The sequence below is a fragment of the Solanum dulcamara genome, chromosome 12 (genome assembly GCF_947179165.1).
Source record: "Solanum dulcamara chromosome 12, daSolDulc1.2, whole genome shotgun sequence".
In the NCBI taxonomy this organism is placed as follows: Eukaryota; Viridiplantae; Streptophyta; class Magnoliopsida; order Solanales; family Solanaceae; genus Solanum; species Solanum dulcamara.
This window is the reverse complement of record NC_077248.1, coordinates 48,948,845-48,968,723: the sequence shown is the minus strand read 5'-3', so window position 1 is coordinate 48,968,723 and position 19,879 is coordinate 48,948,845. Positions and strand designations below refer to the sequence as shown.

General features: G+C 37.1%; 1 pseudogene; it reads left to right on the top strand.

The window, feature by feature from the left end:
- The first annotated feature begins 19,545 nt into the window (after nucleotides 1-19,545).
- Nucleotides 19,546-19,666, top strand: LOC129877909 (5S ribosomal RNA; annotated as a pseudogene).
- The last annotated feature ends 213 nt before the right edge of the window (nucleotides 19,667-19,879 follow it).

Below are 19,879 nucleotides of genomic sequence, written 5' to 3'. Positions count from 1 at the left end.
TATGAATTAGGGCATTCCCTGTGTCGTGGCGGCCTTGTCGGCTCGCGTATATGTGCATTATAGAATGACCCTATATGTTACAACAGCCTTGTTGGCTTGTATGTTTTCTTACTTGTTAGTGCATTTTAAGTATAAACAGGAGATGGGTTTTGTGTAGAAGGCAGGGGTACATGTATGTGTCTAGTTAGGGCACCCATCACGGCCTACGGGGTTGGGTCGTGACATTAACATTATCAATGTTCATTAGTATCCATAGCAAGCAATTTCATATAAGACTCCTCTCATGATACCTGTAACCACTTATTTATGTGTCAGATTGTGACACTTAGTCCAAAGTTGTTTTGGAATATGACACTCGATCTACATATGTGTCAAAATATGAAACTTAATTCAAATGTTTATCAGCACGTGACACCCAATCCTAACATATAATGAAGCCATAATCACAATGAATAGAGAAACTATTATAGCTACCAAGAACAGATTCATTACACATCATAGCCAGTGAGTAATCATTTCACACATATCATTGCATGCTTCCTTATTCATGTACAATATGCATACAATGGAGTAATTGAGCAAGTACATGAATAACATACAATAAATAAACCATCACCTACCTCAAAACTATATTTTACCTCTCTAAAGTGTAGGAGCTTTCCTTTGCCAATTTCGTTCAGCTTGCTCTTGGTCTAAAACAGTAATAACATATAAACGATGAATACAAAGTCCTACTGTACATGAATTATAGCATAAATCCCCTCCAAGGAAAAACCCATGAACCCCACCATTTGTTTCAGTCCAAAACCCTCCCCGAATGATTAGCAACCATAGTTTCTAGATTCTAGAAATCGAAATACGAATTAAAGGAGTGATTTACTTACCTTTAGCATAAAATATGGTGGAAATCATTAAGGATTCTCTCTAGGCCACTTCTGGTCTCTTAATAATAAAGTGGGATGACGAAAAACAGTTCTAGAACTTTTTCTAGACTTTAAGTCATGTCTGTCCCGTCACAGCGGGATTATCCTTCTCTGGCGACCCCCTCCCCCCCCTCCCGGCAGGATTATTCCCACTCTGGCAGGATATGTGGAGATACTGAGCTGGTAAAGAGACCCCAAGTCTCACATATTACAATATACCCTCACCCCAAGATGCCTTAAAATATAACTTCCATGCTAAGTCCAATTCCGGAGTTTTACTCGCTCGAATACAATTCGTACATCTGCACATGCTCTGTAATGTCTTGGATATTTGCTAACCCAATCAAATTAAAGATTCAATTCAACCTTCTAAATCTAGATCACTCTAGACTTTCCTTGACTCAGAATTTGTCCAAGTTTGACATAAGCTCAATTTTTCCAAAATTTCTGGCCTGAATTCCTTCCCTATTGGCTTATCCATAATGACGGAAGCAGGTTGTTACAAAACTTGAATATAAAATTTATTTAGTTGACTAATGTGAATATTGAAACTACACTATTGTTCAAATTGTATATCGTGCGGCACCAAGAATATAAAAATTCTAGATCAGCCTCTAGGCTCTATCTACCCAACATATTTTTAATAATATCAAAGAATGCACTAGAAGAATTTTATAATATGCATTTCCAATAAATATTCACAATAAGAATGTACACAAACATCAAAATAATAAGTGTTTGCAACTGAAACTTAATTTGGTTTGTAAGAAACAGTTAACATGAATGTCAAAAAGGTAAACAAAAAATAAATGACTTTATATTAAATCTCACAGTATTTACAATCTCGTATAAAAAACACACATCTCTAGGATTCTTCTAAGTCAATAGATTTCCAACCATTTGTGTGAATATACTTTATGAAGAATTCTTAAGCTAGTTTAGGAGAAATATTTTTATGTATTGATAATAATAATCTCGATTACAATGGTTCCTTTATATAGGAGAAGCTTACAATAGGCTTATCCTAACATGAGTTTTATGCTAGCTAATACAACGCTTAGATATAGACTCATACAAGGACTCTAAGACTTATACACATAGACTCATACAAGGACTCTAAGACTTATTCACATAGACTCCTAAGGATTACAATTTATATTAAGTTCTAAGTGATGACACTGACATAAATCTCGGCTAGTCTTGATCATCATCCCTATATTTATCTTCAACACTTCTGCTCAAGCTAATGAGTGGTGGAACACTCACTCCTAGTTTGCTTCTAAAATCAACAAAGGCCTTATTTTTCAAGGATTTGGTATGTATGTCATCTAGTTGGTCTTGGGACCTTACCAACTATGTGAGTAACTATCTTCTAGCTACTTTTTCTCAAACAAAATAGTAGCCCATTTCTACTTGTTTGGTCCTGACATGCATGATTGAATTCATTATCAGATACAAGGCACTCAAGGTATTAGAAAATAATGTCAGAATTCTTTAGATACACACTAATGTCATGTAGAACATAGATAATCTAGGTCATTTGAACTACAGTCGATACTAAATCTCTATATTCAGCCTCCACACTCGATCTTGTCGATATAGTTTATTTCACAGATTCCCAAGCGATGCAGTTTGTACCAAGATAAATATTTTATCCAATAGTTAATCTCCTAGTAAGAGAGAAACATCACCAATATGCATCTAAAACCCCATATAAACTACATGGTGAGTGTGAAATAATTTTAAAACCATGCTAGAGAGTCCTTTTAATGTACCTGGGGATCCTTTTTACACCTTAAAGATTATCACTATTTAGACTTTGCATAAACTGACTAGCTAGGTTGACTGCATGAGTGATATTAGGTCTAGTAAGTGTCAAGTATTGGAGACCTCCCCACAATTTTCCTGTACATAGAGACATCAATTAGATTTGTAGTAGCATCCTATAAACCATGTCTCTATGCTAGAGGTATGTTCATTGCCTTTTCCTTTTCCTTTGACATTGTTATATTTGTCTTGTTAACAAGCTCAACGTCATACTTAATTTGAATTAAATGGATTCCTCCTAGAAATATATGACATCAATTCCTAGAAAGAAGCAAAGAGGTCCAAGATCTTTCATGAAAAACCCCTTCCCAATCTTTTTAACAATCTCTTAGTCAAGCTTAGGATTATTTCCTATGACAACTATATTATCCATATATAACAAAAAAGGGATAGTGCCATATAATTAAGAGTAAATAAAAAGGGATTTGCTTTACTACACAAGAAACCAAGATGAAATAAATGAAGACTAAACATGTCAAACTGGAATCTAGGTGCCTGTTTAAGGCCATATAGTGCCTTTTTTTAACAAACATACATAATTTAGATACTTGACATTAGTGGATCCTGGAGGTTAACTCATGTACATTTATTTCCATAAATGGCTATGTATGAAAGCATTTTAACATCTAATTGCGTGATCAACCATCTTGATCTCTCATCTTAAGTTGATTGCCACAAAGAGTACAATCCTATAGTGTGCCTTTAACCACATGATTGAATGTCTCCTCAAAGACAACTCCTTCCATTTGAGAGAAGCCTCTAACAACAAACCTTGCTTTGTATCTGTCTATGGTGCCATGTGCCTAGTTCTTAAAAGGTGCATCCTCAAAACCTAGTTCTTCAGGAAGCCTAGAACTAGATTCCTTTGGAGTTGATCATTTTTTAGTCTACATCATCATAGCCTGCTAGTCCAATTCCATCCTTGTCAACCTGCATTCCTACCCCCACCAAGTGATTAGTTTCATAAAAAATTTCATGAACACTTTCTTCTACACAATTTGTTCTTTTGTTTAAGATTCTATAGGTTTTATTGTGAGCTGAATAACCAAGAAAGATTCTCTCATCATTTTTGGCATCAAACTTACCTATGAAATATTTTCCATTATTTTTAACAAAGCATTTACACCCAAAGGCCTGTAGGTAAGTAAGATTTAGTTTTCTCCCTTTACACAATTCATAGGGAGTTTTATTTAGTAATGATCTTATAATGCATTGATTGAATAGATAACAGTATGTGTTCACAACGTTAGCCCAATAACCTATAGGAAGACCACTAGCAATTAACATGGTTCTTGTCATGTTCTCTAGGGCCTTATTTTTTCTATAACACCTCAAAAGTTGGAACGTTTGATTGGACAAAAAAAGTTTCAGAAAGTTATTGGTGTTAATTTGTAGTAGCCTACCTATAGAATGTACAAAGGTGATCTAAAGAAGGAAGTCGTAGGTGAGGTCAAAAAAAAATTATAGTCTCAGAAGGGCACATATAGACCAACCTACAAATCATATGAGGTCATACGACCTATAGAAATCATCGTAGGGTGAGATCCAGAGACTATTTATTTTAGCAGTGAGTTCTACAACTAGTCTTATAGACTGTAGGAGGAGTTATGGGTCATAGATGGTCACCTATATTATGATTCAGAAAGTTGATTTTAAGGGCTCAACAGGTGGAAGGAATCTATGATCCGTAGGAAATTTTATGGCCCGTAGGCGTGGTCGTAGAACAAACTTCAGAGACTTGGAATTTTTTAATGATTTTTATGAGCCCAGGAAACGATCCGTAAGAGGATCTATAGATCGTAAGTGGGGTCCATAAAGCCCCTCCAATAGTTATTTCTCAGGATTATTTCAGTTTTTTCTACCCTTTTAATACCTATACTATATTTTTTTAGCTTATTCCTAAGACTTACAACTGCTTTTACCCTTTAAAATTTACTCATTCCTTCCCATTCACTCAAAATTCCAAAAGAATTCAAGTCTTCTTCTCCAAGGATCTTCTCAAGGTGAATTAGGGTTCTTTAAGCTTCAAGTATCCTCTTTCAATTTTTTAGTCTATAATTCATTAAGGTATGTGAAAACTTCGTCCATGGATCTCTCTTCATCCATAGAGTCCCAAATAATCTTCAAATTATCCTTATCATTTCTTCTAAAAACCTAGGGTTTTTATGATTATGGTTTGGGTTTCATAAATTATGGTTTTATTCATTCTTATTGATCTTATTATGCATGATTTGATCTTAATTACCTTTTTTCAATGTCTTTCTCAACCTATTTATTATGCCTATTTTATAATTAGGAACTATGCTCTGAGATTATGCAAGCATAATTATTTAAGAAACTATGATTTAAGGATACTTTTAGATAAAATATCAAGCATGTTTCTATGAAAATAAGGTTGCTTCGAATTGAAGTATTCTCACTATAAAAGATTTTCATAATTTAGCCACTTCCTATTGAAGTGTGATTTTCTATTAAAAGCTTATCATGATTAGGGTGCTTTAGATAAGTGTCTCTCATGGATTGACTATGTTATGAATCATAATATTTTAAAAGGAGATATTCTTATAATTTTGAGTATTTTATGGTAAATTTAGTATTACTAGATTCTTACCATTTTCGAAGGCTCTGATATGTTTATGTATGGTATTCCGTTGAGAGCCTACCTAGTACCGAGTGTCCTTTTGGGATAAATGTTTTCGTTTAGCTTTTGTGGATATTTAGTAATAATTCCTAAGTCCCATAACTACATGCTCCAGTAGGATGTCACAATTAATCAAATCATCTTAAGCTAGTAGATCCACAAATAGCTCATGTTTATGGTCCTTACCTGGCAAATCGGACAACCTAATTTTTGTGTGGGGAAGACACTGGAATACATGTTATAGATCACATAGTTTATGTCGGTAATGGTATCTCTCAAAAAAAACTTATGATTCTCTCTTATTGTAAGACCCCAGAAGCTGAAAAGTTGGAAAATGGGAACAAAAGATGAAATTTTAGAAAATGCAACTTTCGGCACCAGGTGGCCTTCACGAGACCCATTACGGGGCATGAAGTGCACCATGTACCGTGAAAATCCATATTGGTACATTCCCTATATATTGGGCTTTAGAGGTGAGGACCATGAGGGGCCACCATGAGTCATGATGTGGACCACAGACCGTTATGGCTCCCGCCATGGACACCTCTGCAAGTCTCATATTAGGAACCTTTTCACGATCAATGTTAATGGAATGTATTACCCTTCAGAGACCCTGAAGGTGTCTGTGGAGGAGGTCAGAAACCACCTCTGCAAACCCCAAAAATGCAAGTCCAAGGCAACCACCACGGACGACCACTATGGACCGTGGTGCCCATAATGGGTTATGGTGGGTCTCGTGATGGGCAGCCTTCCAAAAAACCTTTTAGAAAAATTTATAGTCCCTCACCATGGATGGGAACACAGACTGTGGTGCCCTTCAAGATCCATGGTGATGGCTCATGATGGGTTCTAGATTCAGTTTTAATGAGGGTTATTTTATTTTATTCGCTATATATCATTAATAAATGTAGATGGTTTTGGGACTATATTCCTACCTATTAACTACCATAAAGTCTTCTAACCCTCTCATTCTCAATATAACTCCCAAAACCCCAAATCCTTCTATCATGACCCAAGCCAAAGGCCTAGACATGACATGGCAAATGAGACACTCGGTTGTACATCTCCTAAGCCTCTTAGCATTCATTAAGCATTTCATTGGTAATGATAACCAAATCGAGCGGAAATATAAGGGATATAAGGACTGAGGGGCTTCACATTATTAAGAATCAAAGACAACATACCATCATTTACTATTTCTAACAATACCTTCTATATTTAAACTTGGCGAGGGCTAAGACATGTCCCTATCTCACCCTCAAGATTTAGTCAAAATACCAAACTTAAGTGTCTAAACATAACATAAGCTAGATAAAATGAGAGTATCATTCCCAAAACATGGGAAGTCACCAAAGTGGTAGCCTTCAATGCTCAACTTAGTCACGAAGAGGAGAGTATGGAGGGAAGTCGGTCCTACATGGTGATATCATGTAGGCAAAAGTATGAGTTAGTACTTTGAATGTACTAAGTATGTGAGTGTTCTATGAAATGAAGAACATAAGAGAGAGAGACATGTATAGGCAATATGCATAAGTGAATGCATGCTGGAGAAATCATCATATGAATCCTTAAAACATTCATTTTGTGGGAAAAAGACCTTAACCGACATTTAAGACCATGCGACCTATTACATGGAATCCAACGTAACCCCCTACATTGGCATGGGGAGACTACTTGCAGGGTAGAACTCTGTCAACTTTAATCATTTCTTTAACTTTGACTTTAAGGGCTAATTGCGGATCCACTAGCCTAAATAGCCTACAAGGGATCCTATGTTGGCACATAGTTAATGCAACATGAGACTTTACTTAAGGACTCCTTAGATCGAGTCCCCATCTATATGCTACATTTGGTGCTAGATCAATCCCACGGAATGACATTTAAATATCATAATAACATAAGAATTGTATAACTTTAGACATCAAATCACCATCGGTGGAATAGCTCATTAAAACATTTTATTTGATTCAAATATGTTAGAATTGTCCTTTCACATTGAATCCTTTCTTTGGCTAAAAGCCATTTCATCATCATTCAATCATTTCACAAGACTCCCTTAAACATATCCATTTGTTTCATAAACTTTTATTTGGAGTCAAAATATTCAATTCAGCTTTATTTCAATATAAGAAGCCTAGGTGGGTTCATTTCATATAACTTTCAAATACATCTAATAAATGAGAGTGATGGAAATGCATCAAAGGAAACATCTTAAAATAGCCCACCATATACACTTTAAAACTACCTTTCAAGCACTCATATAAGAACCCTAACAAAATCATTTATTTCATGAAATGAAGAGAATATATATCAATTTAAGTAAATAAACTTCAAATATACCATAATATATACATTTGGATTCATCATGTAAAAGCCCATAGGAATTCACCACTTAGAATTTGAAATATCAAGTAGAGAAAATATTTGGGCTCCATGGGTGGAAGAACCCATGGATGAAAACCCACATACTTTACTTGAATTCACTAAGAATTGAAGAAGAACCTTGAAAAAATTGGAAACCCTAGCTTGAATTTGGAGACAAACCTTGAGGGACCTTGTGAATTCTTGCCTTGGAAATTTTATTGAGAGAATAAATTGAATAGGAGGGGGTATTGAATAGAATAGTGTCTACAGAATTTGAACTTGACCATAAAAGTGTCTAGGTTCATTGAATCAAACCTTGGAAAAGACACAATTGCCCTTCATTAAATCTAGAATATTGGCCCTACAGGACCTTTCTATGGGTCGTGCCTACTACTCTTTTTTGACGATTTGAAATTCTCGTCGTCGGCTTTTTTTCCAAATCCCTGCATGAGCAAGCCAAGCTACTCACTAAGACTGTGTCATTGTAACGACGAATCATACAAATGACCCATCATGCAGGCCTGAGAAAAGAGCCTAAAACATAGTCTCTAAAGTTTAGGAACGACTCGTGTATATGACCCGTCCTCAAGGAAATGACCCATTCCTTAGGATCGTCCTACAGGTTCCCAAAACCTGAAAAATTCAAGTCTCTGAAGTATTGTGATGGGTGGTCTTTACGACCCATCTGAGCTTCCAAGACCCATCCTTCAAGTTCGTAGACTTGGCCCTGAAGGGTCCTTAAAACTTGGCCTATGAACTTAGCTTGTGAGGAGTTTCTACGACCCGTCCTCTCGAGGAAGACTCTTCCTGGATGTTCGTACAACCTATTTTGAGGGGAACTCCAATTTTCTTCTCAAAAGGTCACTCTACGACCCAACTTATGAGCTGTAGATGGCCCTACGAGTTGTAGAAGCGCTCGTTCACATTGATAGGTTCAAAATTTTGAGACTTTTCTCCTTGGTTCCAATTTTCCGACTTACAGGGTCTTACAATATCTCCCCCTTGAAAACATTCATCCTCAAATAAGATTAACTTATCTTAGAAAGGACACAGAAAGAGTACTAGCAACCCAACATGAATAAAATGACACATGCAATGCATAAAACATGAGATCTTTAAACTTGGCATAAAACATGACTTTAAAATTTAACTTTATGAACATGTATGCATGTAAGGACGTAAGAAAACCGAAACATAGGAGTCTTAATCATTGAGCATGAGTAACTTAGTACCTTAAACTTGAGTAGAATGAAAAAGATGAGGGTAATGTTTCATTATATCCGTTTCCGCTTCCCATATAGCATTTTCAACTTGTTGATTCCTTCATAGTAATTTAACATATGCAACTTCTTTGTTCTTATATCTCTTAACTTGCCGGTCTAAAATTTCAACTGGACTTCTTTATAGGTCAAGATTTATTCAACATTCACTACTTCCAAAGTAACAATGGAACTAGGATCACCCACACATTTTCTCAACATAGACACTTGGAACACCGGGTGAACCCTGTCCATCTCCAATGGCAACTCCAACTCATAAGCAACTTTGCCCACATGTCTCAAGATGTTTTATGACCCATATACCTAGGGCTCAATTTACCCTTTTTACCAAATCAAACCACACCTTCCATGGGTGAACCTTCAAATACACCCAATCACCTACCTCAAACTCAAGATCCTTTCTTCTAGAGTCGGAATATGACTTTTGATGACTTTGAGCCATCTTCAACCTTTCTCTAATGATGTTCACCTTCTCCAAAGAATCAAGTACCAAATTGAGCCTAAAAAGGTCATCTCACCTATTTCGAACCAACCAACCGGTGACCTACATCGTCTACCATACAAAGCCTCAAATGGTGCTATCTCAATACTTGAGTGGTAACTATTATTATAGTCAAACTCGATGAGCGGTAGATGATCATCCCAATTTACTTTAAACTACAACACACAAGCTATTAACATATCCTTTAGTGTTTGAATCATTCTTTCGGCTTGCCCATCCATTTGAGGATGAAATGTGGTGCTCAATTTTACTTAGTATCAAGGCCCTTTCGAAATGATCTACAAAACTAAGAAGTGAATTGGGTACCACGATCTGAAATAATTGATAATGGCACACCATGCAACCTTACCAACTCTCGAATATATAACTTGGCATAGTCTTCAGCACTATAATAAGTCTTAATCGGTAGGAAGTGAGACGACTTAATCATTCTATCAACAAGTACCCAAATTGAATCATGACATTTCCAGGTATGAGGAAAACCCACTACAAAATCCATATTCACATCTTCCCACTTTTAAGTAGGGATTTCATTGTCTTGGGATAGGTCACCTGGCCATTGATGTTTGGCCTTCACTTGTTGGGAATTCAGACATTCAGACACGAACCTTGCTATGTCCTTCTTCATGCCACCCCACTAATAAAACTTTTTTAAGTCTTGGTTCATTGCTGAGTGATCGCTCGCTATCTGGCTGGAAACATTTTCGTCGTATCGGGATAAATAAAGTATATAGAATTATGAGCCTCCATCAAGATCAAACTCCTTAGGCCAACAACATCTGGAATACATAGCCAACTTTGGTAATATAGCACCCCATCTCCCCCTTGGGAAAAGACCTCAACTTCCTTAACTCCATAACTGTCGGGTCAAGATCTTGCTTTGATTTAACATCTACCACCAAAGAGGATTTGGACCTATTTTGAACAAGCATACCACCAACATCATACCACATAACTTCACCCCTAATCTACCAACCGGTGAACATCTTTTACCAACTCCCCCTTCTCTTCATCCACATGGGCCACACTCTCCATAGACACTCTACTAAGTGCATCAACAACCACATTGGCTTTACTCGAATGATAATGCACACTCATGTCATAGTTCTTAAGGATTTCTAGCCACCTCTTTTGCCTTAGATTAAGGTCCTTTTGGGTGAACACATATTGAAGACTTTTATGATCGGTATATACATATACATGTACTCTATAGAGGTAGTGCCGCCAACTTTTCAATGTAAAAATCACGGTCTCCAACTCAAGATCATGGGTAAGGTAGTTACGCTCATGCACCTTTATTTATCTAGAAGCATAGGCTATGACCTTGCCATTTTGCATTAAGACACAACCTAAACCAATATTTGAAGCATCATAATAAACTACAAACCCTTCTAATCCTTCTGGTAGAGTCAAAATAGGAGTGGAGGTAAGTCGGTCTTTCAAGGTATGGAAACTCTTATCACACTCACCTGTCCATATGAATTTGTCTTTCTTTTGGGTCAATTTCATTATAGAAGATGAGATGGAAGAAAACCCTTTGACAAACCTTCTATAGTACCCGGTTAGACCCAAGAAGCTCCTAATGTCAGAAGGAGACAACGGTTTAGGACAATTTTTGACTACCTCCATTATCTTAGGATCAACCTTGATTCCATCACTAGACACTACGTGACCAAGAAATGTCATCTCTTTAAACCAAAACTCGCACATGCTAAATTATGAATTATCCTTTTGGCTTGTCCATCGATTTGAGGATGGAATGTGGTGCTCAACTTTACCTTAATACTGATGCCCTTCTAAAACAATCTCCAAAAGTTAAAAGTGAATAGGGTACCATGATTTGAAATAATAGACAATGGGACACCATGCAGCCTCACCAACTCCCTAATATATAACTAGGCATAATCTTTGGCCCTATAGGAAGTCTTAACCGGTAGAAAATGAGTCAACTTAGTCATTCTATCGACAATCACCCAAATAGAATTATGTCGCTTCCGAGTGTGAGTCAAGCCTACTACAAAATCCATATTAACATCTTCTCATTTCCAAGTAGGGATTTCAATATCTTAGGCTAGACAACCCGACCTTTGATGTTCGGCCTTCACTTGTTGATAATTTGAACATTCGGAAATGAACCTTGCTATGTCCTTCTTTATGCTACCCCATAAATACAACTATTTCAAGTCTCAATACATTTTCATCGAACCAGGGTGAATGGGGTATGCAGAATTATGTGTCTCCATCAAGATCAAACTCTTCAGGTCATCTATAACTGGAACACATAACGACTTTGGTAATATAACACCCCATCTCCTCCTTATGAAAATACCTCTACTTTTTTTTCCTTCACCAACTTCTTTAACTCAGCAAGTATCAGGTCAAGGTCTTGTTTTGACTTGACATTCACTACCAAAGAGGATTCTGACCCATTTTAGAAAACCATACCACTATCATCGGTACCGCGCAACTTTACCCCTAATCTAGCCAACAGGTGAACATCTTTCACCATCTCCCTCTTTCCTTCATCAAAATAGGCCACACTCCCCATAAACACTCTACTAAGTATATCGGCAACCACATTGGCTTTACCCAGATAATAATGCACACTTATGTCATAGTATTTGAGGAGATCTAGCCACCTTGTTTGTCTTAGATTGAGGTCCTTTAGGGTGAACACATATTGAAGGCTTATATGATCGGTATATATATATATATGTACTCCATAGAGGTAGTGCCGCCAAATTTTCAATTCAAAAACCACGGTCTCTAACTCAAGATCATGGGTAGGGTAGTTACGCTTATACACTTTCAATTAACTAGAAGCATAGGCTATGATCTTACCATTTTACATTAAGACACAACCCAAACCAATCTTCAAACCATCACAATAAACCAAAAACCCTTCTAATTCTTCTGGTAGAGTCAAAATAGGAGTAGAGATAAGTCAATCTTTCAAGGTCTGAAAACTATTCTCACATTCATCCGTCCATATGAATATTGCCTTTTTCTGAGTCAACTTTATCATAGGAGATGAGATAGAAGAAAATCCTTCAACGAATCTTTTATAGTAACCAACTAGACCCAAGAAGCTCCTAATATTTGAAGGAGACAATGATCTAGGATAATTCTTGACCGACTCCATTTTCTTATGATCAACCTTAATCTCCTCATTAGACACTATGTGACCAAGAAAGGCCACCTCCTTAAACCAAAACTCGTACATCCTAAATTTTGCAAACAACTGTTTACCCCTCAATATTTGGAGCACAACCCTCAAATGATCCTTATGTTCTTCCTCACTCTAAGAGCAGATCAAAACATCATCAATGAACACCACAACAAGAGTATCAAGGTAGGGTTTGAACACCCTATTTATTTGGTCCATGAACACCACCAGCATATTCGTCAACCCAAATCTCATTACCACAAACTCAAAGTGACCATACCTTATACAGAATGCCATCTTGGGAATGTCATAATCCCTCACCCTTAGTTGGTGATAGCCAGAATAAAGGTCAATCTTGGAGAAGTGACTCACCCCTTGCAGTTGATCAAAAAAGTCATCTATCCTAGAAAGTGGATACTTGTTCTTAATAGTTACCTTATTCAATTATCGGTAGTCTATGCACATTCAAAGCGACCCATCTTTCTTTCTTACAAATAGAATAAGGGTACCCCACGGCGAAATACTTGGCCTTATGAATCACTTTTCTAACAAATCCTTTAATTGATCCTTCAATTCCTTTAATTTCACCAAGGCTATTTGGTAAGAAGGAATAAAGATAGGTTGGGTATCGGGGAGGACATCGATACCCAAATTAACTTCTCTTTTGAGAGAAACACCAAGAAGGTCATCAGAAAACTCATTAACTATGGGAACCGATCAACAGGAGGAATTTTAGAGTGACATCCCTAACTCTCACTAAATGGTAAATACAACCCTTAGCAGTCAATTTTCAAGCCTTGAGAAAAGAAATAAATATACCCTTCACCACTGAATCACGACTCTCCCATTCAAAAACAGACTCATTTAGGAATGAAAACTTGACTCGATGAGTCCTACAATCTATGGAAGCATAAGATGCATGCAATCAATCCATCCCAAGGATAACATCAAAATCTACCAATATAAGATCACAAGGAATGACTTTATGCAAGAGGGACATGGGACAACCCCTATAGACCTTCCTAGCCACAACTAACTAACCCATAGGGGTAGACACCAAATAAGGCTCTACTAACATTTCGGGCAATAAATCAAACCTATTAGCTAAGAATAGAGTAACAAATGACAAGTTTTTTTGGTCTAGCAATGTATATACATTAAAAGTAAAGATACTTAACATACCAATAATAACATTTGGTGCTTGCCCAACCTCTTGCCTTCCGTGCAATGCGTAGAAATGGTTGGTGCATTGGCCACCTCATTAAGCTTGTTATCCATGATCAACTTGTCCTTGAGGCCTACTACCACCACCACCTCTACAATACCGAGCATGATAACCCATTTTGTCGTATTTAAAGAAAGCATTTGAGCCCACCAAGAACTCCCATTTGTGGGTCTTTCCACACTTCCTACATGGGGGAAAAGCTTGGGTACCAATGTTATCTCTTGGGACCATTGAGTTGGGAACTTTTTCCTTGTTGAATTTGGGAGGAGGATTATTGATAGAACCTTGTCCCATGAACCATTGACCACTTTGGCCTTTGCTATTGCTACCATATCTAAACCTTTGAAGTTTGAACTCTCCACCATACACTTTAGCCTTTTTGAAGCCTCTAGACCTTTCCCTCAACTTTTTTTTTCAATTTATTCGGCATAAGTCATCAATGGGGAGATTTCCATATCCTTGACAAATATGGCCTTTTTGCACTCCTTGGAAACCAAGCTCGACACTCCAAAAATAAACTTACTCATCCTTGATTGGGGGTCAGAGACCATAAAGGGAGAATATTTGGATAATTTTGTGAACTTGAGAGCATACTCCCTCTGTTATACCCCGTACCTTTATACTCCAACATGTCTTTTTAAGCTTCTTGAAAGTTGTCCTGTGACCTAGATTATCTATAACATGATTAAATAACTCTAAGAAAGGGAGGACGTGACACCCCCTAAGAGTGAAGGTTGGAAATAGGTCTATAAGGATTTGAAATGAGTCCAACTAATGAGTCGTAGGACTGACTTACTTGCATAAGCTATCAACTTGAATGTTTTACGTACTTAAGCTATTGGAGTATGTGTTGAGCTTACATAGCAAGGAATACATAGGCTCTTAAAGTAAGACGAAATTACGAACCCACGAAAATAAAGCAAGTAGGTGACAAGTAGGTGACAAGTAGGTGACACACCTACTTGGGCTAAGTAGGTAACCCACCTACTTAGGGTGGACCCATGCTTCCAAATGGCAGCATATGATTGGTTGTATGGCATGAGGCGGCACCCTAGGGGGATGCCACATATCACCCCTAGGGGATGCCATGTATCTCTTTGTAAGGACACATATATATATACATGTATATTGTTGATCAAAATCATTTTCAGCATCTTTTCCTTAGAAAAAGGTGAGAGAAAAGCAAGAGAGCAAGAATAAGAGAGCTACTGCTAGGGTTCTTCCAAGGTAAGTTCCCCAATTTCTTTTCATGAATTAATTATTTAAGGTATCCTATAGTTATATGATGGTGTTTAATGAAATAAAATTTATCGTTAGGGAGAAAGGAGGTTTTTGTTCTTGTTAACAGACCCATTTTTGAATGATACTGCTATTAGGAAAATGTGTATAACTCTTTCTATAAGGATTCATTTCAATTGATTCAAGATGTTTTAGAAATATATTTCATAGGGCTATAACTTTTATTTAGCCTCTAAAACCCAGTTTTTCTTTTCTCTTCTCGAAAAAGGGTGGTGAAGCATGGGGGAGCTGCTGCCCAGATTTCATTTTAGAAATTCTACAAGGACTGTTGTTGGTATTTAGGGCATATTGTTTTGTACAACATTGTTGTAGGGGTAATTCAAAATTTTATGAGACACTAAGACACATGTCTATAACTTTCATTGAGGATACAAATCCTATTTCCCTCAATTACCCCTTCGAAACTAAGCGACAATACAAGACAGAAGGTTGTCCAGAATTCACATTTTGATAATTTTGGTGAGTTTGATGAGTTTAGTTAAGGTAAGGGTTTTCCTTTCAATTTGGAGTTTACGGTGTGGTTATGAAGTGTATTATATATTTTTTAAGTGGCTGGAAATAGTAAATTCCATAAATATGCTTGACTTTTGAAATAAACTAAATTGGAGTTGCTATAGTTAAATTGTAGTCGAAGCAAGGTGGTGTGCTTGTGGTGTGTGACTGCAGGTGCATGGTGATGTGTTGTAGGGCATAAAAGTGTTCTAAAAAGGTGTGGAAGCTTCTGGTTAAAGCCACACGATCCTCCACTTCATACGGTTAAAGGTTTTATGAACTAGAAACTAAAAACCCTATTTTGATATCATAGCTTTAAGCGAGTCGCTTGGAGTTTGTATTATGTAATGTTGAAGTGAATTGCTTGTATATATTCTGTAGGTTATTGTTGTTGTTTAGTTTTATTGCTTAGGGATGTAATTGAAAATTCGGATAGGGTATATTATAGGGGAGGTGCTGCCCGATTTCCATTAACTTTCTAGCTAACTAAAGAACTAGTCGAGAAAGCGAGCGAGGAAATGAGTTCTATGTATACTCATGTATAACTTAAGATGCTGAAAATTCTAGGGTTGTTGATATTCATTTTTTTCTTGTTAAATAGGTTCAGAGGACGACGAGGCAAACGCGGTAAAGATTAATCCATAAGAGGTATGTAAAGCCTATCTTTTCTTTCTTTTGGGAATGTCTTAGATTTAAGTGACAAATGATATGTGTATGAATATTGGGGTAACTCTATTCATGAGATCTGAACATGATTCAAGATTCATAATTCGTTCTCACTTCTGAATGTTAAGACTCTTAAAGTAGTTAAGCTCCCATCCTTCAAGTCTTCTATTTAACTAAAAGTAGTGTATGTAAAGCTTAACTCTTCTTTTCTTGTGGCATGTCTTAGCCATAAGTGCTTGGTATGTGTGATGTGGAGGTAGTTCCATTCTTAGAACCCCGAGCATGACTCGTTAATCTTAGTCACTTCTTGATGTTAGAACTCTTGTGATGGTTGAGTTATGGTCTTGTAACCCTTCTACGTGATAAAAAGTAGTACACGTAAAGCCTATCTCTTCCTTTTCTTGAAATAGCTTAATCTAAGTGAAACGATATATGATATGAGTTAGAGAAAATTCCATTTACTGGTTCTAGATGTGACTCATGACTTGGACTCACTTTTAAATGATAAGGGCCATTAAGTAGTTGAACTACGACCCTTGAGCCTTCTATATGTTGAATAATGATTGGAGGTGTAAGCTCCTATACCTAGAGACTCTTTGACACACCTTGTGATGATATTTGGGAAATGTTTGTTATGCTATAAAGTTTTATGTGCACATATATACATTATTATATTATATAGGGATCGGGCCAGACGTTCTTCATCACTAACCTATTATGTATAGGGATCAGGCCGTATGTTCCTCGGTAATAACCTGTTATGTATAGGGATCGGGCCATATGTTCCTCGGCACTAACCTGTTATATATATGGATCGAGCAGAATGCTCCTCGGCACTAACTTGATATATATAGATCGGGTTGTATGTTCCACAACACTAATAATATGCATATGCCTATCATGATAGATGATGTATTTGTAATACTAAGTCCCCGAGCGGGCCGGATATGATACGTGATACTGGTAGATAGGAATTTATTTTATGAGGTGCAGGTACAGTACCCTACTAAATGCTATACATGACTTCCTGCCTCCCTATTTCAGTTGTTATCTCAGTTATGTTATGCTTATATACTCAGTACATATGTCGTACTGACCCCCCTTTCTTCGGGGGGCTGCGTTTCATGCCCACAGGTATAAACACAAGTTTTGGGAGTCCACCAGCTTAGGATTCCACTCAGTCAGTTTGGAAGAAGCTCCATTGATTCAGAGCCGAGTTGGAGTACCAAACCTCCTATGTATGTATTTATTTATTCAGGGATACGGCGGGGGCCTTGTCCCACCATATGTTACTATTAACGTTCTTAGAGGTCTGTAGACATATGTGTGGATTATACGTGTAAGTTCTGTTCAGTTAAGTCTACATGATGTATTGTAAATATTAAGATACTATGGCAGCCTTGTCGGCTGGCATGCCCTTTCATGATAAGATACAAATGAAAGAGGCAACAGGCATGAAAATGCTATGACCCACTGGGGTTCTTATGTATATTTCTTATATTGATCATTAGATCCGCTAGATACATATACAGGGGCCCAGGTCAGACCCCAGTTGCGGCCCATGGGGTTGGGTCGTGACAGAAGTGGTATCAGAGCAGTTCGTCCTTGGAGTATCTATAGACCGTGTCTAGTAGAGTTTTGATTATTGATTTGTTGCGCGCCACATCTATAAATAGAAGGCTACAAGACATTTAAGATGTTTCCTTTCTTTCATATCTAAGGTCATGCGATAGAGCCGAGTCATGGGAAGTGAAATTTCTTATAATAACCTCTGATTGCATATGAAAGACGACATTAATAAAAGGAAATGACTGACGATATGGGAAGTTACAAAGCATGCAGGTAAGCCAAGACATGAAAGGTATGTGCCAGGTAAGGTATGGAAATACGATTGACATGTAAAGTCAGAAATTGAAAGGAAAAAGTAGATAAAGTTGAAAAGTGAAAGGAAATATGGATGGAAGGTCTAACAGGCGCAGTTCGAGTTGGACATGTGAGGTAAGTCCCTTATTTTATACTTTTGTTGATATTGGGCGCCCTATGAGGCTACGATATGATGTGATATGATATATATATATGTATCTTTATACGTGCTGGCCTGTGAGGCACTGTTGAAATTTCTGCATGCAGGTTTGAGATAGTAAGAAATACAGAGGAAACTCTGCCTAAATTTTCTAAGAAATAGAAAAAGAATGGGATACAGAGCTGTAGTATGTCTTGAAAGGTGGTGTCCACAATAATGATGAAATTTAGATAAACCACAAGTATGGCTGACATCAAGAAATAAGTTAATTGCTGAATTGATGGCAATTGAAACTAGGAGGTCGATATTGATATGGTAAACCGAAGTTGGAAAAGACTTGTGATCCTAAGAAGATGATTTCAGGAAGACTGATAGATCTAGATAGAATGATATATTAAGGTACCGACTGAATTTATATTATGATATATACATAACAAAAAAAAGAAAAGGATGAGAAATCTCCTCTATAGTGAAATAGGAGGAAACTTGAGGGTAAGTAAGAGAAGCAAAAGCAGTGTGACAAACTAGACTGTGAGTGCGTGCCGGTACAGTGAAATGTGTAAAGCAGAATAAGTTAGGTGGAAAACAGAAAGGCAAATAGTGAATGAATAAGAAAGACTTACACAAATTTATAGGGAATATTCAGAATAAAAGGTCAAGTGGTATCCACTGGAATAAAGCTAGTATTATGACGAAGCTTGAAACATGGATCATCAAAGTATAAGTGCTCCCGAGTGGAGAATTTGCACTAATTATGAGCATGAGCTAATTACTGATTGGGATAAATGGAATGTGGCTTTTAATACATTGCTACATTAAGGATATTACTCGAATACCAGTGTTCAAGACTAGAGTTGGTACTGTAAATTGAGGGTTCTAAGCACCTCATCATAGTATTAAAGTTTCGTACATGGGTAAACCAAAGTATAGGGGATGTAAAAGAAGATATGGAAATAACGCAGTATACTAAATAGGTTAGAAAGGACTCCTATGCATTTGGAAAGTTAACAGACAATGACGTGGATACACCCTAAAGGGGGAAGTGGACAAGAGAAATACAAGCATAAGATAAAATCAATTGATGCTATCATGTGTAAATAGGAATGCTTAAAATTCAAACGAGACCCCATAAGGGATGGATGCGATCATACCAGCACTAAGGCACCGGATCCCATCAGAACTCTGAAGTTAAGCGTGTTTGGGCGAGAGTAGTACTAGGATGGGTAACTCCCTAGGAAGCCTTATGTGGCCGTGATATGAGATGATATGGATGTATGTATACGTTGGCCTTGTATGGTATTGTTGGTATAAAGAAGTATTGTGGATATGTGACTCCACCATGAAAGATGATAAGACCCTTTGAGATAGAGGATGTAGCTTTGCAAAACAACTGATGCAACTTATGAATGGTGATATGCCAAGAGTAAAACCAGGTGATTACTCGATAAACGAAGTCGGTAGTAGCCATGTA